At 38.9% G+C, this 25,598-nt stretch overlaps 1 pseudogene; it reads right to left on the bottom strand.

The window, feature by feature from the left end:
• Positions 1-2,760: 2,760 nt before the first annotated feature.
• LOC147001464 (olfactory receptor 1468-like) lies at positions 2,761-3,696 on the bottom strand (annotated as a pseudogene).
• Between the last annotated feature and the right edge of the window lie 21,902 nt (positions 3,697-25,598).

Genomic DNA, 25,598 nt, shown 5'->3' with positions numbered 1-25,598 from the left:
ATGAACATACATTAGACTTTACAAGATTTTAGCTTTTTTTCTTTTCCCTTTGCTCTTAGAGAAGTAAATTGAATTGCCCCGTTTATCAATCAATTCCAATTTAAGACAAAAATTATACAAATGACAATTGTACAAAATGATTCTAACTAATTTGTTCAGTGTAAAGACTTGTCAGCAAAGATAACATGGGTATATGGGGAGAATGTGGGGGAGTTGAGGGAAAAATAATGTCAAATTTAGTGTTTGTATATCAGTTGAAAATTTTAGAAGGAAGCAGGGTAGTGAAGATGTTTCATTGCTATCCAGTGTCATGAATCCATTGCTTAAACTATTTTAACTGTTCTATCAGTGAACACAGAAATTAGGGTAAAATGATAAATGTTTGCAGTGACCTAACGTGAATGGAGACCATATTAGACAATACCTGGAAATGCCTTAGTCAATATGCACTTCCAGGATTGTTTATGTGAGATAAGGAGGAAGTTGTAGCCAGATATAAAAGACATCCTTTCCTACTTTGGCTATTCTGCTAAACATCCTCTATTGCATGTATTGAACAGTTAGGTACCATGTTCTTTCATGTAGCTCCTATGACGATGGATAGTATCTGATATAAAATATTTGCCTCAATACATTTATAACCATTCCAAATGCTACCAATACAAAGGATTTTTTTATTGCACGTAACTCTTACAAGGACCTTCTTTATGTCTTTGTTCCTCAGAGTGTAGATGAAATGACCTCATGCCCTATACTGGCTAGATAGCCAGGATCCAGAGAATGAATAGAGAAGAGACCTAGAGTAGAACCAAACATTACTAGAGAAAAGTAATTGAAATGACTCCTAATGATATTATTCTGTACACATATGTTAGAGTCTTGTCCAGATATTATCAGATAGAATTCTTCTGGCACCAGATTGAGCAGATGCAGAGACTCACAGCCAAGCATTATGCATAAAGACAGTATAAATTGAAGTATTCCACTGTTTCCCTCTCCTCAGAGATGGGGAAACCCTATGGAAGAGGGGGAGGAAAGACTGTAGGAGTCAAAGGGGTTGGAGGATACCAGGAGATCATGGTCCCACCAAATTAACTAAACAATTGCTCACAGGGATCCCAAAGCCTGACAAGGCAAGCAGGGGTGTGGGGCAATGGGCTATGCACAGACAGCCTGGTCTCCATCCAGTCTTAGGTCTCCAGCTTAGGTCTTGAACCCCGGTGAAACCCGGTGGGTGTTAATTTCCACCTACATGGGATGGAAAGCCTTCAAGCATGTCTCCTGGATCCCTGGCTCTTGTCGAAATTACTGCCCCACAGTCGCCACAGGGGAGCTCTGTAGCTATCAGTCATGCAGACAATGTCCCAAGCTTCTGACATTCTGGCTAGAATGTCTGTGCATAGTCCATTGCTCCACATAGATGTGCTGCAGGGATCTCTACCAGGTCCTCTGCCTATATGTTAGGGCTGTTAACTTGGTGTTTTTGTGGGACTACAAACAGTGTTTTCAGGTTTATTTCTGAATCTTTTGCCTGACCTTAAGAGTCTATTCCTCCTGATTGTTTTCTTGGCAATCCTTGACAGGAGGGCTTCCACCTTTTCTTATTGTACCTTGTTTTGTGGTATTTAGTTCTTCTCTCTTGGACGCCAGATATTTTCAGAAGAGGAAAGAGAGAGGGAGTTAAATTTGGGGAAGGGGGGTAGGAGGAACTAAAAGGAGTGGAGGGAGAAGAAACTGTGGCTGGCATGTATTGAAAGAGAGAAGATTCTATTTTCTATAACAATAAAAAGAATGTAAGGAATAGAATCTAATAAAACATTAGTTCTTCCCTTATGATTTTCTAGAATCACTTATTCAAGGCTTAGGATGGCATCAGTGAGTCACCAAGGTCCCTTTCACTGACTGAACTACTTTGTAAAACTTCCTTTTGCAAATGGGATCATTATTTTTTTCACTTTTTAATTGGATATTTTATTTATTTACATTTCAAATGTTTCCCCGTTTCCCGATTTTCCCTCTGAAACTCTATCCCATCCCCCTCCTCCTGCTTCTATGAGGGTGTACCCCTACCTACTATCCACTCCCGCCTCCTTGCCCTCGCATTCCCCTATACTGGGGCATCCAGCCTTCAAGGGACCAAGGGCCTCTTCTCACATTGATGCCTGACAAGTCCATCCTCTGCTACTTATGCGGCTGGAGCCATGGGTTCCTCCATGTGTACTCCTTGGTTGGTGGTTTAGTCCCTGGAAGCTCTGGAAGGGGGTCTGGTTGGTTGATATTGTTGTTCTTCCTATGGGTTGCAACTCTCTTCAGCTCCTTCAGTCCATTCTCTAAGTCCTTCACTGGGGACTCTGTGATCAGTTCAATGGTTGGCTGCAAGCATCCACCTCTGTATATGTCAGGCTCTGTCTGGCAAAACCTCTCAGGAGACAGCTATATCAGGCTCCTATCAGCATGGCATCTTCTTACTTCTTGGCATCCACAGTAATGGGTGTGTTTGGTGACTATTTGGGATGTATCCCCAAGTGGGGCATTCTCTGAATGGCCTTTCCTTCAGTCTCTGCTCCACACTGTGTCTCTATATTTGCTCCTGTGAGTATTTTGTTTCCCCTTCTAAGAAGTTCTGAAGTACCCACACTTTGCAAATGAGATTATTATGTATTATGTTCTTGTATGTGGGTCCCTTTTGAAGGATACATTTTGTAATATTAAAATATCAATGTATTCATTAAAATTTAAGTAAAAATCCCAGGGTTGCCATTATAATGATATTTTCTTTATAAGGACTCTTACAAGGGCCTCTTTTATATCTCTGTTCCTCAGGCTGTAGATGAAAGGGTTCAGCATGGGAGTCATCACTGTGTACATCATGGTAATGGAAGCCTTCTTCACTGAAAAGTTATTAGCTGATGGACATAAGTAGAGACCAATAATTGTCCCATAGAACAGTGAGACCACAGACAGGTGTGAGCCACAGGTGGAGAAGACCTTGTGGATGGCCCGAGTAAATGAAACCTTTAGAATAGAGAAGACAATTTGTATATAGGACACAACAGTGAGTAAGAATGGGATGATCATAAGGGGCCCTCCTAAGAAAAATGTCATTAGTTCATTAATATGAATGTCAGAGCAGGCCAACTTGAGCAGTGCAGATATGTCACAGAAGAAGTGAGGGATCACATTGTCCTCACAGAATAACAATCTAGCCAAGAGTAGAGTGTGCAACATGGAATACAGCATACTAATCACCCAGGACAGCAGCACCAGAAACACACAGAGCTTGGGGCTCATGATGCTGGCGTAGTGAAGGGGAAGGCAGATGGCCACATAGCGGTCATAGGCCATGACCAAAAGGAGGAAGATTTCCAGGCCTCCGAAAAGATTGGAAAAGTACATTTGTGTCAGGCAACCTGCATAGGGGATGGATGTGTCCTGGCTCTGCATGTTCTGCAGCAACTTGGGCATTGTAACAAAGGAAAAGCAGAGATCAGAGAAGGACAAGTTGCTGAGAAACAAGTACATGGGTGTGTGGAGATGGGAGTCCAGTCAAATGAGGATGATGATGATGAGGTTCCCCAGGATGGTGGTGAGGTACATGGCCAGGAACAGGGCATAGAACAGGTGCTGGTACTCTGGCAGGATGGGCAGGCCCAGGAGAATGAACTGGGTGATGACAGTTTTGTTATTCATTATCATTCTTCCTCTCCAGTATCCTAATGGGAAAATGTCAGTTCCTTTAAATAAAAAATAAATCAATATATATCTAGGGTATATATTCTACAACAATGGATTTGACCATCTTCCTAGAAATTATAATTTTAAAACTCCAAATGTCTGTACTCATTAAAATTATTAATGATTATTCTTAACTTCTCTTTAACAGATTTCTGTTTCCAATCCTTTTCTAAATGCCACTAAGCACTTCTATTGAGAGAAAAAAAATGACTAATTCTTTCCTCTCTGGCCTCCTGCTCAATTGTTGTTTGTAATTTGCTCTATGAGATTTTATATTTTGATATTCTTGATGAATTTGGATAAACTTTGTCAACACAATTTAATATAAAATAGAAGAAAATCTCACATACCCCAATGTGTTATATTACAATTTGAAAATCAGTCCTGTATGTCCCTGTAACACAGATTTCTGCTTCACCATTGACTAATCATCTTCCTTCCATTGCATGTATGACAGGCATCAAGCTCAAAGTCCCAAGTGAAATTAATGCTGTCAATTTTTATTTCCCAATGCATCCCTTGTTCTTCTACCATTCCAGTCTCCCATAGAACCACAAAGCCAATGAGATTTTCATCAGAAATTTGTGATTTTAGATCCATTCATTTTTTCCCTTAACTTGAACTGCTGTTGCATATTTTACAAAGTCTCTTCTCCATTATCCTCCTATTTCATCCTTTCTTCTCTGTGAGAGTTTATCCATTTATCAGGACCACATCTTGTCTTTACTGGAATAGAGAAGCAGACTCAGTTCATGTCTGTGTTCTCCTGTCTCCTGAACCTTCTTTTCTCCTTCAACAAGCTTCATTTATTCTGTGGCATTTTTGTTTTCTTTTTTAATTATTAAATTAATAACATTAAAAGATATACCTGTTAGTATTGACATTTTTAGGTTCTTAAAATAATTTATAATAGTTAAATACCTCTTAAATGCATTACATGATATCTTCTGAAGCTAAAAGTAGTATGCACTCAACCAGTTTTTAAAATCTATTTGGAACATTAAACAAGATAGAAGTAGAAAAAAACTCTTATGAAGTCCTTTATGAAAGGAAACTATGACAAGTTCCTGATTAAACAGAAACCATTGCATCTCCAAGTGAGTATATGCAGCGTAACTGTGGCTTCATAGAATGAATTGGGAAGTGTCCCTTCTGTTTCTATTTCATGTTATGGATTGATTGGTATTAAGTCTTCTTTGAAGGTGTGATAGAATTCTGCACTAAAGCCATCTGGTCCTGGGCTTATATTTTTTGATTTGGAGGTTATTAATGACTGCTTCTATTTCTTTAGGGGATATAGGACTGTTTAGACAGTTTATCTGATCCCGATTTAACTTTGGCACTTGGTACCTCTCTAGAAAATTGTCCATTTCATCCAGATTTTACAGTTTTGTTGAATATAGGCTTTTGTAGTAGGAACTGATAATTTTTTGAGTTTTCTCAGTTTCTGTTGCTATATTTCCCTTTTCATTTCTGATTTTGTCAATTTGGATACTGTCTCTGTGCCCTCTGGTTAGTCTGGGTTCTCTCTGTTTTTGATTTTCTCAAAGAACCAGCTCCTAGTTTGGTTGATTCTTTGTATCATTCTTTTTGTTTATACTTGGTTGATTTCAGCCCTGAGTTTGATTATTTCCTGCTGTCTACTCCTCTTGGGTGTATTTGCTTTTTTTTGTTATAGAGTTTTCAGGTATGCTGTTAAGCTGGTAGTGTAAGCTCTCTCCAGTTTCTTTTTGGAGGCACTCCGAGCTATGAGTTTTCCTTCTACCTCTGCTTTCATTGTGTCCCGTGTTTGGGCGTGTTGTGCCTTTACTTTCATTAAATTCTGAAAGGTCTTTAAATACTTTCTTTTTTTCTTCTTTGACCAAGTTAACATAGAGCAGAGTGTCGTTAACTTCCATGTGTACTTTCCCTTGTTTTTGTTGTTATTTGAGAACATTCTTAGTCCATGGTGATCTGATAGAGTGCATGGGACTATTGAAATCTTCTTATATCTGTTGAGGCCGGTTTTGTGACCAATTATATGGTGAATTTTGGAGAAGGTACCCTGAGGTGCTGAGAAGACGGTATATGCTTTTGTTTTAGGATAAAATGTTCTATAAATATCTGTTATATCGATTTGGTTCATAGTGTCACTGTGTCTCTATTTAGTTTCTATTTCCATGATCTCTCCATTGCTGAGAATGGGGAGTTGAAGTCTCCCACTATTATTGTGTGGGGTGCAATGTGTGCTTTGAGCTTTGGAAAAGTTTCTTTTATGAATTTGAGTGCCCTTTCATTTGGAGCATAGATGTCCAGAATTGAGAGTTTATTCTGATAGATATTTTCCCTCTGACCAGTATAAAGTATTCACCCTTATCTTTTTTGATAGCTTTTGGTTAAAAGTTGATTTCATTAGATAATAGAATGGCTACTCCAGCTTGTTCCTTGGGACCCTTTGCTTGGAAATTTGTTTCCCAGCCTTTTACTCTGAGGTAGTGTCTGCCTTTGTCACTAAGGTGGGTTTCCTGTATTCAGCAAAATACTGTGTCCTGTTTACATATCCAGTCTGTTAGTCTATGTCTTTTTATTGAGGAATTGAGTCCATTGTTGTTAAGAGATATTAAGGAATAGTTATTGTTGCTTCCTGTTATTTTTGTTGTTATAGGTGGAATTATGTTTGTGTGGCTATCTTCTTTGGGATTTGTTGAAAGATTACTTTCAAGCTTTTTCTGGGGTATAGTTCCCTCCTTGTGTTGGCGTTTTCCATCTATTATCCTTTTTAGGGCTTGATTTATGGGAAGATATTTTGTAAATTTGGTTTTGTCATAGAATATCTTGTTTTCTCCATCTATGTCAATTGAGAGTTTTGCTGGATATAGTAGCCTGGGCTGGCATTTGTGTTCTTTTAGGGTCTGTATGACATCTGTCCAGGGTCTTCTGGCTTTCATAGTCTCTGGTGAGAAATCTGGTGTAATTCTGATAGGATAGCTTTTATATGTTACTTGACTTCTATCCCTTACTGTCTTTAATATTCTTTCTTTGTTTTGTGCATTTTGTGTTTTAGTTATTATGTGACAGGAGGAATTTGTTTTCTGGTCCAATCTATGTGGAGTTCTGTAGGCTTCTTGTATGTTTATGGGGATGTGTTTCTTTAGGGGAGGGAAATTTTCTTCTATAATTTTGTTGAAGATGTTTAGTGGCCCTTTAAGTTGGCAATCTTCACTCTCTTCTTTACCTATTATTCTTAGGTTTGATCTTTTCATTATGTACTTGAATTCCTAGATGTTTTGGGTAAAGGTTCTTCTTTCCATTTTTTTGATCCTGGAAGGTTTTGCTTAATTTTTCCACCTGTTTGGTTGTGTTTTCCTGTAATTCTTTAAGGGATTTTCTTTTGTGTGTTTCCTCTTTAAGGGGTTCTAGTTGTTTACCTGTGTTCTCCTGTATTTCTTTTCCTTCCTTCCTTCCTTCCTTCCTTCCTTCCTTCCTTCCTTCCTTCCTTCCTTCCTTCCTTCCTTCCTTTTTTTTTTCTTTTTGGTTTTTTGAGACAGGGTTTCTCAGTATAGCCCTGGCTGTCCTGGAACTCACTTTGTAGACCATGCTGGCCTCGAACTCAGAAATCTGCCTGCCTCTGACTCCCAAGTGCTGGGATTAAAGGCGTGTGCCACCATGCCTGGTCTTATTTTCTTATTTTTTCTTTTTCTTTTTCTTTTTTCTCTTTTCTTTCTTTCTTTCTTTCTTTCTTTCTTTCTTTCTTTCTTTCTTTCTTTCTTTCTTTCTTTCTTTCTTTCTTTTTTTCTCCTGTATATCTTTAAGGAATTTATTTATGTACCTCTTTATGTCCTCTATCATCATCATGAGAAGTGATTTTAAATCATAGTCTTTCTTTTCTGGCGTGTTGGGATATCCAACATTTTCTGTGGTGGGAGAACTGGGTTCTGATGATGCCCAGTTGCCTTGGTTTCTGTTGCTTATGTTCTTACCTTTGCCTCTTGCCATCTGGTTATCTCTGTTGTGAGCTGGTCTTGCTGTCTCTGACTTGTCCCTCCTGCAAGCCTGTGTGTCAGTACTCCTGGGCGACCACTTTTCTCCTGGAGGAATTTGGGTATGGATAACTCTGGCATAGAGTCAGCTCTGGGGTATATAGAGAAAGTGGAAGGATCCTGTCCCTGACTTTTCCTTGGTTCCTATATCCTGATGGATCTGGGCAGGACCCTCTTGGGTCAGGAATTTGACCAGAAGTGGTGGTCATACCTGTGCTCACAGGCTTGTCAGCACTCCTGAGAGATCAGCTCTCTCACAGTAGTACTTGGGTATGGAGCATTGTGGCACAGAGTCAGCTCTAGGTGCAGACAGAAATCAGAAGGATCCTTGCTTTCTTGGCATTCTAACATAGGAGTTCCTTCACATCTTTTCTGATTTATTCTTCAGATTACCACTCTTACTTTGAGGATAAGAACAAAGCTCCTATCTGGGACACAAATTCTCTTTTGTTATCTCACAGGTGTCAGTGGTACATCCCATACAGTACCACATGCTTTCCTCTCATTATTCAATTCTGGGTCAATCTCTTCACAATCCTCATTTTAGAATTTTTGGTTCTCATGCTTCTCACTTCCTCCCCTTCCCTTCCATATCATTTCATTCATCCTCACTCATATGTAACAGTTATTGCTTATCACATACACAGCTAACATTATCCTGTCTTCCCATACTATGTGAGACCCTAAGCCATGCTTTATAGCATCATATACTTATATACCATGCACTTAATACTTTGATTATGGCTTGAAACAATATTCCCATCAATTGTAAAGTATATGCTGGAAAGGTCACATATGACTTCATTCCATTTTGTTGTTTACAATCATTCATAATCTCCAACTAGGGTTAATACCTATCATGTTGCATGAATTTGGCCAGTGAATATTTGTTTCCTGCAGTTCAAATTGACACAGATTAGTTCAACCTCAATGGTAGAAAAATTACCATCTAAATATAAATTTAAATATAAATACTTGAATTGTTAACACTTAATTTTACACTCTATGGTGAGTGTTATAGATCTAACGTATGTTTTCAGTGTTAGGGTTAATTATTTGTTTCACTTCTCAGAGGAATCAATGACTGCAAATCATATTCATATGCTCTAATCATCAAGATGTAATTGATTCTGATGTGGAACACAAATAGGATGATATATTTATAAATTATAAAATGAAGGAACAAAATTCTTTGAATCTTTACTTGTTATTCCTTAGACATTTACTCTATATATGATGATTAATTTATGCATCAAGTGGGTTAAGTCCAACATTTATTTTTAAATAATTTTAATAGATATGCAGATATTCTCTAAATGTCATTAAAGTGTGTGGACTTTGCATGAATAAGAAACACTCAATTACATGATGAGCTTCATACAGTCAGATGAAGGATTTAGGTGGAAAAATACAATTTATTATAGAAAATGTTTGCATCTTCTGCCTTAGATACATCTTTAACCTCCACTCTTCTCAGGGATTCCAATGTTCTAGACAGTTCTTCAAATATTGTCATATAAGTTTCTAACATCAGTCTGTGTCCTAAGTCACATGCAATGGAACACACACACACACACACACACACACACACACACACACAAGCACACACTGTGATTCTTGACAACACTGGATAATTTGAATCTATGATGCATCTCAAAGCTAACTAAACAGGGAAAACATCAATAGATCTCAACAAGTTTTCTGAAATGTTACCACCTAGTCTGAGAACTGGCATATTCACAGACTGACAGTGTTTCAACCAGCTATATTCAAAGCCTGCACACTTAAGGCGTTGTGGATAAATATTACAGAGGGAAAACCATATAGGAAAAAATGTCATGCATCATTTTAAAAAAATGCTCTCCTTGTGTATCCCAGATTGACCTTAAAAACAATCAATCAAACAAACAAACACCACTCCAGACTCTTTTTGCTGAACACTAGAATGACACGAATGTGTTACCAAGTCCAGTTTCTGCTTCTTCAGAAAATAAACAGTGCCTTTGTGTTATGTATGCATGTGTACAAAGATCAGAATCCAGAGAAATCACCATTAATTGTTACCACTGATAGGTCAATGAACTTCATAAATTCTTTAGATGTTAAAACCACAGTTACCAAATTAAACAGCCCAGGAAAATCATGAGAAATAGGTTTCTAATATTTGCTACATCTGTGTATCTTCTTGTATTCTGTAGAGTCTGAGTTTTGTTGAGTAACTCTCATCCTACATTTACTTGAACACCTAGATGTTATAAATTCTGTCTTTGATGGACTGAATTCAGGAGTAATTTCATAAAATATCAGTAAAACTGAGGTTTCAAACTTGTGCATATAAAATTAATCATCATCTTGGGGAGGACATTGCTCAGAGTTTGCTAAGACACCACAGGATGAAGAGTAAAGTAGCCTTCAGCACAACCACAGTAAACTCCATCTTACAGGGCTGCTCTTGTGTTGAAATGGTATAATACTGATAGAAAAATATAATCAATAATTATAATGAACCCACCAATATAAAAGAGGTTATGTGAGGACCATGGAACAAATAGTTTTACAGTGTGATGAAATCTTGGAAGACAGTGAAAAGAAGCATGTTATCATACCTGAAAAACTGTCCTGCATCATGCTAGAAATTCATGCAGATTCACAGAAACACACTTGCTTATTTTCCCAAATAAACCTAGCTCTCCCGAGGCTGAGTCCTAGTTTCTGGCTGTTGATCCTACTTACATTCATTTTATTTGCAGGCACAAGAATAGCAGCCTCTGTACTCATCACCTATCTGCACCATCCTTGCATACATTCCACTGCTATTTCTGGGCCTCAAGTGCCCAGCATCCTAGAGGAATTCAGTTCCTGTATGTCTCATTAAGTAAGGCATAGTAATTACTTAGGACCTTTCTCGGAGCAATTTACTACAGGGATCTCTAGTGGAGACCAATTATGGCCACTGATCACTATTTCTTGTACTTAAGAGAAGGTAGAATTTAAAGACAACAAATAAAACTAATTAAAAATCAGCACCAATAAGAAAGCCAAAAAGCATGGAAAGATGCATAGTTATTCTATACTCAGGTAATGAACATGGCTTCTACTTGACTGGAGCTCACTTTTTTAACAGGGAAAGGGAAAAATGGTGATTGCATACCATTTCAAATTGTCAGGAACTTTTCTGGTTATAAATAACGTAAAGTGTTTCACACTCAACGGAATTCTATACAAACATCAGTCGTTTTTATATCTTTGGATGTGAGGCTAGTCTTTATTGGCTGAGCCAGGTCTTCAGCCCATTCTATTGTAGTTTTTAAACAGGATGAGATTAAAAAAAACACACACACTGGGAAGCTTCCAAGGACAACATGCAAGAAGACAGTGCAGATACACAACTTTCTAAAAAAAAAATGTAAGCTTCATCATCCAACGTTCTACCTGTGCCAATATTTGAAAAGGGCAGGAATATGGCAAGCAGATGACATGTTTAAGGCTTCCTCAATGGAATAGAAAAGTAGTTCATATGCTTTCACCTGTTCCCTCATTTTGCCTTCTTAACTCTCTGTGAAAGTGTTAATTGTACCCACTACCACCACTATCCAATCACCTGCCATATATGTGATGTTATTTCATAATGCTGTGTTCAATGAGTTCTCCATTTATCATGAGGTCATAGGTAGCATTTATAATTCCTTTCTTCAGGATAATTTCCAAAACTGGAGTTATTGGTCAGATGAATTTCTGTACAAAAATAATGAAATACAAACATTCAATCCCAAGGAATCTTGATCCTTATTGATTGGATTTTTATTGGGTTCTTAAAGATGATTAACTTTTGTATTTGTGTGTAGAAATAGTAAATGGGATCTAAGGATGCATCCAGGATTTTAGACACAGTGATGCCATGACTCGTTATATACAACTATCACATTTTACTTACTAATCAAGTAATTTCAAATGTTTCAAGAAGAATGATGGGTCTCTATTGACATGAGAAGCAAAAGTATTTCTATGTTGGACTCAAGGTCCAACTCAATCGTCCTTATGAACTGTGATGTTCACTTACATAAGTATAACCAAATTAATATTTAGGCCTAATATTTCAGTGTCATTCAAGCATTGTATAATCTATTTTGGAACACATAACTCCCTAGAGAATTCTGTGCCAGCTCACACACACTCACTCTTTTTATTTTTTAAAGATATTTTCTTTATTTATATTTCAAATGCTATCCCAAATGTTTCCTGTACCCTCCCCACGCCCTGCTCCTCTACCCACACACCCACCCACCCACACTGATTGGCACTGGCATTTCCTTGTACTGGGGCATATAAAGTTTGCAAGACCAAGGGGCCTCTCTTCTCAATGATGGCCTACTAGGCAATCTTCTGCTACATATGCAGCTAGAGACATGAGCTCTGGGGGTACTGGTTAGTTCATATTGTTGCAGACCCCTTCAGTTCCTTGTGTACTTTCTCTAGCTCCTCCACTGGGGGCCCTGTGTTCTATTCAATAGCTGACTGTGAGCATCCACTTCTGTATTTGCCAGGCACTGGCATAGCCTCACACGAGACAGCTATATCAGGGTCGGTTCAGTGAAATCTTGCTGGCATATGCAATAGTGTCTGCGTTTGGTGGCTGATTATGACTGGTGTGAGGTGGAATCTGTTGAACATTTTTTTTTATGTGCTTCTCAGCTCTTCAGTATTCCTCAGTTGAGAATTCTTTGTTTAGCTCTGTACCCCAGTTTTTAATGGGGTTATTTGAATTTCTGAAGTTTAGCTTCTTGAGCTCTTTGTATATATTGGATATTAGTCCCCTATCTAATTTAGGATTGGTAAAGATCCTTTCCCAATCTGTTGGTAGTCATTTTGTCTTATTGACAGTGTCTTTTTCCTTACAGAAGCTTTGCAATTTTATGAGGTCCCGTTTGTCAATTCTTAATCTTACAGCCAAGCCATTGCTGTTCTATTTAGGAATTTTACCCCTGTGCCTATATCTTCCAGGCTTTCCTCCACTTTCTCCTCTATAAATTTCAGTGTCTCTGCTTTCATGTGGAGTTCTTTGATCCACGCAGACTTGAGCTTTGTACAAGGAGATAAGAATGGACTAATTCACATTCTTCTACATGATAACCGCTAGTTGTGCCAGCACCATTTGTTGAAAATGCTGTCTTTTTTTTTTCACTGGATGGTTTTAGCTCCCTTGTCAAAGATCAAGTGACTATAGGTGTGTGGATTCATTTCTGGGTCTTCAATTCTATTCCATTGATCTACCTTTCTGTCGCTGTACCAGTACCATGCAATTTTTTTTTTTTTTTTAATCACAGTTGCTCTGTAGTACAGTTTGAGGTCAGGCATGGTGATTCCCCCAGAGGTTCTTTTATTGTTGAGAATAGTTTTTGCTATCCTAGGTTTTTTGTTATTCCAGATGAATTTGCATATTGCCCTTTCTAACTCAGTGAAGAATTGAGTTGGGATTTTGATGGGGATTGCATTGAATCTGTAGATTGCTTTTGGCAAGATAGCCATTTTCACTATATTGATCCTGCCAATCCATGAGTATGGGAGATCTTTCCATCTTCTGAGATCTTCTTTGATTTCTTTCTTCAGGTACTTGAAGTTCTTATCATACAGATCTTTCACTTCTTAGAGTCACACCGAAGTGTTTTATATTATTTGTGAGTATTGTGAACGGTGTGGTTTTCCTAATTTCTTTCTCATCAAGTATATCCTTTGTGTAGAGAAAGGCCATTGATTTGTTTGGGTTAATTTTATATCCAGCTACTGCACTGAAGCTGTTTATCAGGTTTATGAGTTCTCTGGTGGAATTTTTAGGGTCACTTATATATACTATCTGCAAATAGTTATATTTTAACTTCTTCCTTTCCAATTTGTATCCCCTTGATCTCCTTTTGTTGTAGAATCGCTCTGGCTAGGACTTCAAGTACAATGTTGAATAGGTAGGGAGAAAGTGGGCAGCCTTGTCTAGTCCCTGAATGTAGTGGGATTGCTTCGAGTTTCTCTCCAATTAATTTGATGTTGGCTACTGTTTTGCTGTATATTGCTTTTATTATATTTAGATATGGGTCTTGAATTCCTAATCTTTCCATGACTTTTATCATGAAAGAGTGTTGTATTTTGGCAAATGCTTTTTCAGCGTCTAATAAGATGATCATGTAGTTTTTGTCTTTGAGTTTGTTTATATAGTGGATCACATTGATGGATTTCCATATATTAAACCATCCCTGCATCCCTCAAATGAAGCTTACTTGGTCATGATGGATGATCGTTTTGATGTGTTCTTGGATTTGGTTTGCGAGGATTTTATTGAGTATTTTTGCATCGATATTCATAAGGGAAATTGGTCTGAAGTTCTCTTTCCTTTTTGTATCTTTGTGTGGTTTAGGTATCAGAGTAATTGTGGCTTCATAGAATGAATTGGGTAGGATACCTTCTTTTTCTATTTTGTGGAATAGTTTGAGGAGAGTTGGAATTAGGTTTTCTTTGAAGGTCTGATAGAACTCTGCACTAAACCTATCTCGTCCTGGGCATTTTTTGGTTGGGAGACTTTTGATGACTTTTTCTATTTCTTTAGGGGAAATGGTACTGTTTAGATCGTTAATCTGATCCTGATTTTGCTTTCGTACCTGGTATCTGTCTAGGAAGTTGTCCATTTCATCCAGGTTTTCCAGTTTTGTTGAGTATAATCTTTTGTAGTAGAATTTGATGATGTTTTGGATTTCCTAAGGTCCTGTTGTTATGTCTCCTTTTTCATTTCTGATTTTGTTAATTAGGATATTGTCCCTGTGCCCTCTAATTAGTCTGGCTATTGGTTTATCTATCTTATTGATTTTCTCAAAGAAGCAGCTCCTGGTTTGGTTGATTCTTTGTATAGTTCTTTTTGTTTCCACTTGGTTGATTTCAGTCTTGAGTTTGATTATTTCCTGCCTCTACTCCTCTTGGCTGAATTTGACTCCTTTAGTTCTAGAGTTTCTAGGTGTGTTGTCAGGCAGCTAGTGCATTCTATGTCTAGTTTCTTTTTGGCAGCTCTCTGAGCTATGAGTTTTCCTGTTCATTGTGTCCCATAAGTTTGGGTATGTTGCGGCTTCATTTTCATTAAACTCTAAAATGTCTTTAATTTCTTTCTTTATTTCAACCTTGGCCAAGGAATCATTGAGTGGAGTGTTGTTCACTTTCTACGTGAATGTTGGCTTTCTATTATTTATGCTGTTATTGAAGATCAGCCTTAGTCCCTGGTGATCTTATAGGATGCATGGGATAATTTCAATATTTTTGTAATCTGTTGATGCTTGTTTTGTGACTGATTATATGGTCAATTTTGGAAGAGGTACCATGAGGTGCTGAGAAGAAGGTATATCCTTTTGTTTTAGGATAAAATGTTCTGTACATATCTATTAAATCCATTTGTTTCATAACTTCTGTTAGTGTCCACGTGTCTCTGTTTAGTTTCTGTTTCCAGGATCTGTCCATTGGTGAAAGTGGAGTGTTGAAGTCTCCCACTATTATTGTGTGAGGTGCAATGTGTGCTTTAAGCTTCACTAAAGTTTCTTTAATGGATGTGGCTGCCATTGCATTTGGAGCATAGATATTCAGAATTGAGAGTTCATCTTGGTAGATATTACCTTTGATGAATATGAATTGCCCCTCCTTGTCTTTTTTTATAATTTTGGGTTGGAAGTCATTTTTATTCGATATTAGAATGGCTACTTCAGCTTGTTTCTTTGGAACATTTACTTGGAAAATTGTTTTCCAGTCTTTCACTCTGAGGTAGTGTCTGTCTTTTTCTCTGACGTGGGTTTCCTGTAAGCAACAAAATGTTGAATCCTGTTTGTGAAGCCAGTCTATTAATCTTTGTCTTTTTATTGGAGAATTGAGTCCATTGATGTTGAGAGAAATTAAAGAAAAGTAATTGTTGCATTCTGTTATTTTTGTTTTTCAAGTTGGGATTCTGTTCTTGCAACTGTCTTTTTTTTTTTTTTTTTTTTAAGGTTTGTTGAACGATTACTTTCTTGATTTTCTGGAGTGTAGTTTCCGTCCTTGTGTTGGTGTTTTCCCTTTATTATTCTTTGAAGGGCTGGATTCATGGAAAGATATTGTGTGAATTTGGTTTTATCATGGAATACTTTGGTTTCTCCATCTATGGTAATTGAGTGTTTTGCTGGGTATAGTAGCCTGGACTGGCATTTGTGGTCTCTTAGGGTCTGTATAACATCTGTCCAGGATCTTCTGGCTTTTATAGTCTCTGGTGAGTAGTCTGTTGCTACCTTTACTTGACCTTTTTCCCTACTGCTTTTAATATTCTATCTTTATTTAGTGCATTTGTTGTTCTGACTATTATGTGGCTGGAGGAATTTCTTTTCTGGTCCAGTCATATGTAGGTCTGTAGGCTTCTTGTATGTTCATGGGCATCTCTTTCTTTAGGTCTGGGAAGTTTTCTTTTATAATTTTGTTAAAGATATTTGCTGGTATTTTAAGTTGAAAATCTTCATTCTTATCTACTCTTATTATCCATAGGTTTGGTCTTCTCATTGTGTCCTGGATTTCCTGGATGTTTTGAGTTAGGGTCTTTTTTGCATTTTGCATTTTCTTTGATTCTTGTGCCCATGTTCTCTATGGAATCTTCTGTACCTGAGATTCTCTCTTCCATCTCTTGTATTCTGTTGCTGATGTTTCCATCTATGATTCCTGATTTCTTTCCCAGGTTTTCTACCTCCAGAGTTGTCTCCCTTTGCATTTTCTTTATTGCTCCTACTTCCCCTTTTAGGTCTTGGGTGGTTTTGTTCAATTCCATCGCCTCCTTGGTTGTGTTTTCCTGTAATTCTTTAAGGGATTTTTGTGTTTCCTCTTAAGGACTTCTACCTGTTTAGCCATGTTCTACTGTATTTCTTTAAGTGACTTATTAATGCCCTTCCTAAAGTCCTCTATCAGCATCATGAGATATGATTTTAAATCTGAATCTTGCTTTTCGGGTGTGTTGGGGTGTCCGGGACTGGCTGAGGTGGGAATGCTGGGTTCTGATGATGGTGAGTGGTCTTGATTTCTGTTAGTAAGATTCTTATGTTTTCCTTTTACCATCTGGTAATCTCTGGTGTTAGTTGTTATAGTTGTCTCTGGCTGGAGCTTGTTCCTCCTGTGATTCTGTTAGCCTCTGTCAGTAGTCTTGGGAGTCTAGCTCCCCACCCCTGAGTCTCAGTGCTCAGAGTACTCTCTGCAGGCAAGCTCTCCTCTTGCAGGGAAGGTGCACAGAGGTCTAGTGTTCAGACCTGCCTCCTGACTGAAGATGAAGACCCAAAACAGGGTCTGTCCCAGAAGATGTGTTTCCTTTGCACTCTCTGAGGGACCCGGGACACACGATGGCTCCCTCACCTCGTCCAGCAGTCAGAGCCCTCCCAGGCAGCCACCTCTCCTCTGGAGGAGAAGGTGCCTGAATGTCTGGAGCCTGAAACAAGGTCTGTCTCAGAAGCTGTGTTGTTTCTGCCTGTCCCAGGAGCTGTCTCGCTTCTGTAGTCTGCTCGCTCACCCTCCACAGTCTGAGTTTTTACCTATGCAGACTGCCTCTGAGGGACCTGGGACACAAGATGGCTCCCTCACCTGCTCTGGAGGTCAGAGCCCTCTCACACACACTCTTACCATCAATCATCCACAGGCAATTACACTCTAATTTATGTTCTTAATGATTTTTCTATTCTATTCTATGATTTTTCTATTTCTATTCTATCTCTCTCTCTCTAATTTTTTTCTAATGATTTTTCTATTTCTATTCTATCTCTCTCTCTCTAATTTTTTTATCAAAAGATGCAATTTGTAAGACTTTACATTTTGTTAGCACCATGTTAGTACTTCTACAATATTTGGTTTTTAAATGAAATTTACTTTCTCTAGTTCTGATCATCACTTGCTTGATTGTGTTAGAACAGTTTAGCTCACACACCTACACACATAGATTTCTCAGCATCTCCAGCTGAGAGATGAGGGGGGCTAGGGAGGGAGATAAGGAGAGGGAGAGGGAGGAAAGGGGAGAGATGGGGGGAGAGGGAGGGAAGAAGAGGAAGGGGGAGAGGGAGGGAAGGAGAGGTAGAGGTAGGGATGGGGAGAGGGAGGGAAGGGGAGAGAAAGAGGGAGGGATGGGAAGAGGGAGGGAAGGAGCGAGAGAATGAGAGAGTTTCTTCTCTTTCCAGTGAGCATCTTTGGAATCCTTGTAAAATATTATGTAGTTCATTATGTGGCTCGGGAGTTTATACTTGGATTTTTTTTTCTGTTCCATTAAGCTGTTAATGCTCCTATGACTCTGAAATATAACAGGAAATCAGGTATGATAATATCTCCAATAGCATTTTTATTATTATTTTGAAGGAGTTTTTGATTTACTCGGGTATCCAACACCTCTGCTTCCATATGATTATTTTTTTTCAGTGAGTAGTGTTAGCAGATTTTGCAGGAATTACATTGAATCTATCAATGAGTTATCCATTTTCACAATATTAATTCTTTTAATTAATATTGCAAGGTCTTTTCTTCTACTTGTATCGTTTTGTAATTTCTCTTTTCAGTTCTAAAATTTTTGTTATCGATGCCTTTGACTTCACTGTTTACATGATTGTTTTACCTTAATTTTGTATAGAATTTTATGCATCAGTACTGTATTTATATTATTTCCATCTCTCTGTCTAACTCCTCCCATGTCTCCTCTAATTCTTTTCAAATTCATGATCAATTCTCTCTCTGTTTCTTCCTCCTCCTCCTCCTCCTCCTTCCTCTTCCTCTTTCTCTTCCTCTTCCTCCTCCTCCTCCTCCTCCTCCTCCTCCTCTTCTTCTTCTTCTTCTTCTTCCCCTTCCCCTTCTCTCTCTCTCTCTCTCTCTCTCTAATTTTTTTTCATCAAAAGATGCAATTTGTAAGACTTTACATTTTGTTAGCACCATGTTAGTACTTCTACAATATTTGGTTTTTAAATGAAATTTACTTTCTCTAGTTCTGATCATCACTTGCTTGATTATGTTAGAACAGTTTAGCTCACACACCTACACACATAGATTTCTCAGCACCTCCAGCTGAGAGATGAGGGGGGCTAGGGAGGGAGATAAGGAGAGGGAGAGGGAGGAAAGGGGAGAGATGGGGGGAGAGGGAGGGAAGAAGAGGAAGGGGGAGAGGGAGGGAAGGAGAGGTAGAGGTAGGGATGGGGAGAGGGAGGGAAGGGGAGAGAAAGAGGGAGGGATGGGAAGAGGGAGGGAAGGAGCGAGAGAACGAGAGAGTTTCTTCTCTTTCCAGTGAGCATCTTTGGAATCCTTGTAAAATATTATGTAGTTCATTATGTGGCTTGGGAGTTTATACTTGGATTTTTTTTTTCTGTTCCATTAAGCTGTTAATGCTCCTATGACTCTGAAATATAACAGGAAATCAGGTATGATAATATCTCCAATAGCATTTTTATTATTATTTTGAAGGAGTTTTTGATTTACTCGGGTATCCAACACCTCTGCTTCCATATGATTATTTTTTTTTCAGTGAGTAGTGTTAGCAGATTTTGCAGGAATTACATTGAATCTATCAATGAGTTATCCATTTTCACAATATTAATTCTTTTAATTAATATTGCAAGGTCTTTTCTTCTACTTGTATCGTTTTGTAATTTCTCTTTTCAGTTCTAAAATTTTTGTTATCGATGCCTTTGACTTCACTGTTTACATGATTGTTTTACCTTAATTTTGTATAGAATTTTATGCATCAGTACTGTATTTATATTATTTCCATCTCTCTGTCTAACTCCTCCCATGTCTCCTCTAATTCTTTTCAAATTCATGATCAATTCTCTCTCTGTTTCTTCCTCCTCCTCCTTCTTCCTCTTCCTCTTTCTCTTCCTCTTCCTCTTCCTCCTCCTCCTCCTCCTCTTCTTCTTCTCTTCTTCTTCTTCTTCTTCTTCTTCTTCTTCTTCTTCTTCTTCTTCTTCTTCTTCTTCTTCTTCTTCTTCTTCTTCTTCTTCTTCTTCTTCTTCTTCCCCTTCCCCTTCTCTCTCTCTCTCTCTCTCTCTCTCTCTCTCTCTAATTTTTTTTCATCAAAAGATGCAATTTGTAAGACTTTACATTTTGTTAGCACCATGTTAGTACTTCTACAATATTTGGTTTTTAAATGAAATTTACTTTCTCTAGTTCTGATCATCACTTGCTTGATTATGTTAGAACAGTTTAGCTCACACACCTACACTAACTGAACTTATTGATTTACCAAAAAGCAGAAAAAAACAAGACATGAAGTTGTGAGGAAGTTGATGGTGGGACATAGGGAGAGTTGAATCAGAAATTGGGGGATTGAGTATAACCATATCTCATTTTCACTTGAGAATTCTCAACAATAAATAATAGTTTTAGATTCTTTCAAATTTAAGACAGAAAGCCACACTGAATCCAAATAGTTGCTCATTTTAAATAATAAGGACTTATATTTATTATATATTTATAGAATTAAAATAAAGACATTTAAACGTTAAGTTTTTAATATACTTTTTACAAACTCATCCTTTTCCTTTAAGTACTTATTTTGCCTTTCACTATCATACCTTCCTGTATCTCTGAATGTTTATAAACGTTTGAAATCAGAAACAATGTCATAGACTTTCCCTCTTGTCCTCCCAGGACATTGATTAAAATAGTAATAATGCTCCTGATCACACAGTTTCTTCCTGTAGCTCAGATGGAGGTCAGATTATATATTACACATGCAGGAATAGCTGTGATATTTGCTGCTGTCAGTAACATAACAATCAGAGTGCAGGCTTTGATAAAGGCAATGGCCTTCAGGAGTCCAACACACACTTGGTTAGGGCATCAAATGTGCTAAGATACATCATCAATCCCCAAACAAGATGCTTGAGTGCTTCTCAAGAGAAGCTGCCATGCTTGTTGCTATGGATCTGTAGTGGAGAACCATGGTAATAGGGTGTGTGAGATGGTGGTGAATGTCTACTGCTGAGAGAACACTGTTGAAATGAGGGGGCATCCGTAATGATGGAAGAAGTGGGGGTAGGGTTAAGGAAGAAGCGAGCATCTAGATATTATGTTCCACCAATAAAGCTTCTCCATCTCTACATTTCCTTTTCTCAGATTTAACAATGTCCACTCCCTGTATTGTCTACATTTACTTCTCTACAGTAGAAATTTGGATTTTCAGTGTTGGAATTTAAAATAAATTTTTTTATCCTGCAGGTTCATACTGTTATGTAGCAGGAATGGGGGGAGGGGCCTCTCTGTAAATACAGGGTTGCCAGTATGTGTGTGCAAAAGTATCTCCTGCAGGAGGAACTAATTGAGGACTGCCTAAGAGACCAAGGATGGCTGATGTAGACAATGTCAGCCAATCGTGAACTGTTGTTTAGAAAAAATGCTTTTTTAAAAAAGTTTTTTTCTTTTTTTTATTAGGTATTTTCCTCATTTACATTTCCAATGCTATCCAAAAAGTCCCCAATACACTCCCCCCCACTCCCCTACCCACCCACTCCCACTTTTTGGCCCTGGCGTTCCCCTGTACTGGGGCATATAAAGTTTGCAAGTCCAATGGGCCTCTCTTTCCAGTGATGGCCGACTAGGTCATTGTTTGATACATATGCAGCTAGAGTCAAGAGCTCTGGGGTACTTGTTAGTTCATATTGATGTTCCTCCTATGGGGCTTCAGAACCCTTTAGCTCCTTGGGTACTTTCTCTAGCTCCTCCATTGGGGGCCCTGTGATCCAACCAATAGCTGAATGTGAGCATCCACTTATGTGTTTGCTAAGCCCCGGCATTGTCTCACAGGAGACAGCTATATCTGGGTCCTTTCAGCAAAATCTTGCTAGTGTATGCAATGGTGTCAGCGTTTGGAAGCTGATTATGGGATGGATCCCTGGATATGGCAGTCTTTAGTTGGTCCATCCTTTCGTCACAACTCCAAACTTTATCTCTGTAAATCTTTCCATGGGTGTTTTGTAACCTATTCTAAGAAGGGGCACAGTGTCCTTCGGACCAATAGTCCGAGGGTGCAGGATAATAAAGGAACTTGCATCAGTGTTCAGATGACCTTTCTGCAGCATTTCTCACCTGTTGATGACTCTGTACCACCTCACATCCAATCTTCAAGGGCAGGTAGGGTCGGACAGTGAGTAGTCCAAGGCACAGGCAACATCTGGCAACACTGCATGGAAAACCAAACTCAACAAATGTAGATCTTGAAAAATCTTGTCTGGACTTAAGTAAATGACAACAGTTCTGAAGCAACCTAAAGAAAGAGAATGCTTCCATAGCTGGAAAGAAATATTTCCATATGTATATCATTAGCAATTAGTGTTAACTGCTTATCCATCAAGCATGGGTATAGGCATAAGCTTATTTAATCATCATAAATATACCGAGTCACTGGGTACCATTACTATTTTCTATATGAATACAATGAGTCAGTTAACTTTCTAAAAACTAAATGCCACTTAACCACTCAGTCACTTGGTGGGTGGCTCTGTCCTAGAGCACATGCCTGAGTGCTTGTCTCTGCAAACCATAGTTACTCTTCTTCTATAACCCCAGAATACATGCTGGCTAATTTTGACCTTCGACATGAATATTTGATAAACTGTGGTTAACTTTACAAATCTAATTGTATTTATGGAAAATGTTAAAGTGGGTAAAATGCTTTGCTCTTTTTAATAACCACTTAAATTTTTATACTTCAATCCATATGATTCCACTGATAGTGGTGTAGGATGAAAATTTCATTAAGTACCATAAACAAACAAATAAAAAGCAGTGTTCTTTTTTTTCTTTATTTACATTTCAAATGTTATCCCCTTTCCTAGTTTCCCCTCCAAAAAACCCCTATTCCCTCCCCCTTCCCCTGCTTCCCAACCCACCCACTCCCATTCCCAGTCCTGGCCTTCCCCTATACTGGGACATAGAACCTTCACAGGATCTAGGGCCTCCCCTCCCATTGATGACCGACTAGGCGATCCTCAGCTACATATACAAAGATAGTCACTATCTAACTTAATGTTTTTCTAAGCCAAAGGTCTAGTTTTCTTAGACTGAATGGTATTCTGCAGAGTAGAGTTGTAGGCAGCCACACGCCCAAAAGATGGCGCCGACCTCCGGTACACCAGCACTGTAAACAACGCCATTGCACAGGCACCAGCCCAAATCTGGCGCCAACCCCTCCCGAGTGGGTGTTACAAATCAAAGGGGCTGACAGACTGACAAATCCCAGGAGGACACGTAGCTCACCCCAGTGCTGGGGTGAGTATAGGCAGTGCTCCCGGGGGTTTCCGGAGTTCTCGAGTAGCATGGAGGTGTTCCTGCAATAAAGAAAGCTGTTGAGAAGAATCTGACCATATTGCGTCTTTTCTTGCTGGACAAGGTGAGCGCAACAAGTGGTGGCCTGTACGGGGAACGGAGGATTTCATGGATTCAGAACTCTTCAGCTGAGGAATGGTGGTACCGGTAAGTCTCCCAAAATTGATCCCTGGTTAAAAGGAGGGATATGATTCTCTTGCCCGTAGACCCAGTGTGGGTAGCTCTTAGTGTTTTTGTTTTGTTTTTTTTTTTTTAATTTCTGGCCTCTGCTTTTGGGTGATAGGAGCAGTTAAGGCAGGTCAGAAAATTTTTATGGAACAAGACAGTATGTCAGAGAAAAATAGGAAACATATAAGTAAAAGAAAGAAAAGGGGCGAAAAAGAGAGAGAAAAGGAAAAGGGAGGAAAGGAAAATTCAAAGGGAAAAGGAAATAATGAGAAAGGAAAGGAAATAGCAAAAGGATATCCCTCATTAAAAGACTTAACAGTAAGTTCAGCAAGTTCTGACTCCAGTGACTCAAGAGCTTGATAAAGATGAGGAAGCTGACCTAGAAGAGGCAGCTCGGTATGAGAGGGATAGGTACAAAAAAAGGGGGGTCGGCTGGCAAAGGAGTAAAGTGCCGACCGCTCCACCTCTTAACCCTGAGTATACAGTAAAAAAGGAATCCACAACAGCTGGTAAACAAGGTACCTCATTGTGCCCAGAGGTTTGGAAGGAAGCTGAACTGATTTTCCCTGTATTCTTAGATGGCCAGGGACGATGGTATCATGAGCCAATAGATTTTAAAACTATTAAGCAGCTGGCTGAGTCAGTCCGTACCTATGGGGTGAGTGCAGCTTTTGTAGTTGCACAGGTTGAGGCGCTTGCTAGATATTGCCTCATCCTGGGGGGACTGGAATAATATTGCTTGGGGTTGTTTGTCATCCGGGCAGTGTTTAGATTGGAAGTCCTTGTCCTATGAATATGCAAACAGTCAGGCAGCAGCAAATTTAGCCACAGGACAAGATCCTCAGAAACATTGGGATGCAGACATGCTTCTAGGTTTAGGACATTTTGCTCTAGATCAAACAAATTATCCTGAAGCAGTCTATGCTCAAATAAATGAGGTAGCTACCAAAGCATGGAAGGCATTGCCAAACAAAGGTGCAGTCTCAGGCAATCTTACGAAAATCTTGCAGGGTCCCACAGAATCATTTTCAGACTTTGCAGCACGCCTCATTGAAGCAGCCGCTAGAGTTTTTGGAGATTCTGATATAGCTATGCCTTTAGTAAAACAGCTAGTGTATGAGCAATGCACTAAGGAGTGTAGAGCAGCTATTACACCCTATAAACATAAAGGTTTAGAAGTTTGGATGAAGGTTTGCAGAGAACTAGGGGGGCCCGTTAACCAATGCAGGCCTGGCGGCAGCTGTGGTACAATTGGGTAGATCTAATAATGATACTTGTTATAAATGTGGCCAGAGAGGACATTTTAGAAGACAATGCCCCGAAAATGAGAAAAGGACTCCATTAGAAAAACCTAGACAGCCAGGAATATGCCATAAATGTAGAAAAGGAAAACATTGGGCTAATGAGTGCAGATCAATAAAGGACATAAAAGGCCGACCATTACAAGCAGGATATACTAAGGACATAGAAGGCCGACCATTACAAGCAGGATATAATGGCACTAGGCCGTTCATCTTCTGCTTTAAAAGGATTACAAATTACCCCTGGAGTGATTGATCCAGATTATACGGGGGTTGTGAAAATCTTAGTGGCCTCCCCCAGTGTTATTTCAGCTATCTCTCCAGGAGATAGAATTGCCCAATTATTACTATTGCCAAGTTTGCATAAACATTTTCCAGCAAATAATAAAATAAGAGGAGAGAGTGGACTAGGTTCTACAGGTTCTCGGTTCACTTTCTTATCAATGGAATTAGGAGATCACCCCATGTTAACTTTGGAGGTTGAAGGACGATCCTTTCTGGGGTTACTAGACACAGGTGCAGATCGCAGTATTATCTCCGCTCATGATTGGCCACCAAAATGGCCTTCGCAAACATCATCTCAAAGCCTCCACGGTCTAGGTTATAAGACTGCTCCCCTTATAAGTGCTAAGGAATTAAGTTGGAAACATGAGGAAGGTAAGTCAGGGAAATTTTTTCCTTATATTGTGGATATTCCTGTGACCCTATGGGGTAGAGATGTCTTAACCCAAATGGATCTTATACTAACTAATGAGTATTCCCCACAGGCCCGAGAAATTATGTCTAATATGGGCTACATCCCAGGAAAAGGGTTAGGAAAGTCATTACAAGGCAGGACTAGGTCAGTGCCCGCAAAGTTCAAACAAGATAGAAAGGGATTGGGTTTTTCCTAGGGGCCGTTGAGGGTGGTATACACATTACTTGGAAAACAGAGGGGCCTGTATGGGTTCCTCAATGGCCTCTTTCCTCTGAAAAATTAGTAGCTGCCAGAGAATTAGTAGAGGAATAATTGAAATTAGGACATATTCAACCTTCCCAGTCACCTTGGAATACA

The sequence above is a fragment of the Mus caroli genome, unplaced genomic scaffold, assembly GCF_978045245.1.
Source record: "Mus caroli unplaced genomic scaffold, Mus_caroli_1 scaffold_13, whole genome shotgun sequence".
Taxonomy (NCBI): domain Eukaryota; kingdom Metazoa; phylum Chordata; class Mammalia; order Rodentia; family Muridae; genus Mus; species Mus caroli.
This window is presented reverse-complemented; position numbering and strand designations above follow the sequence as displayed.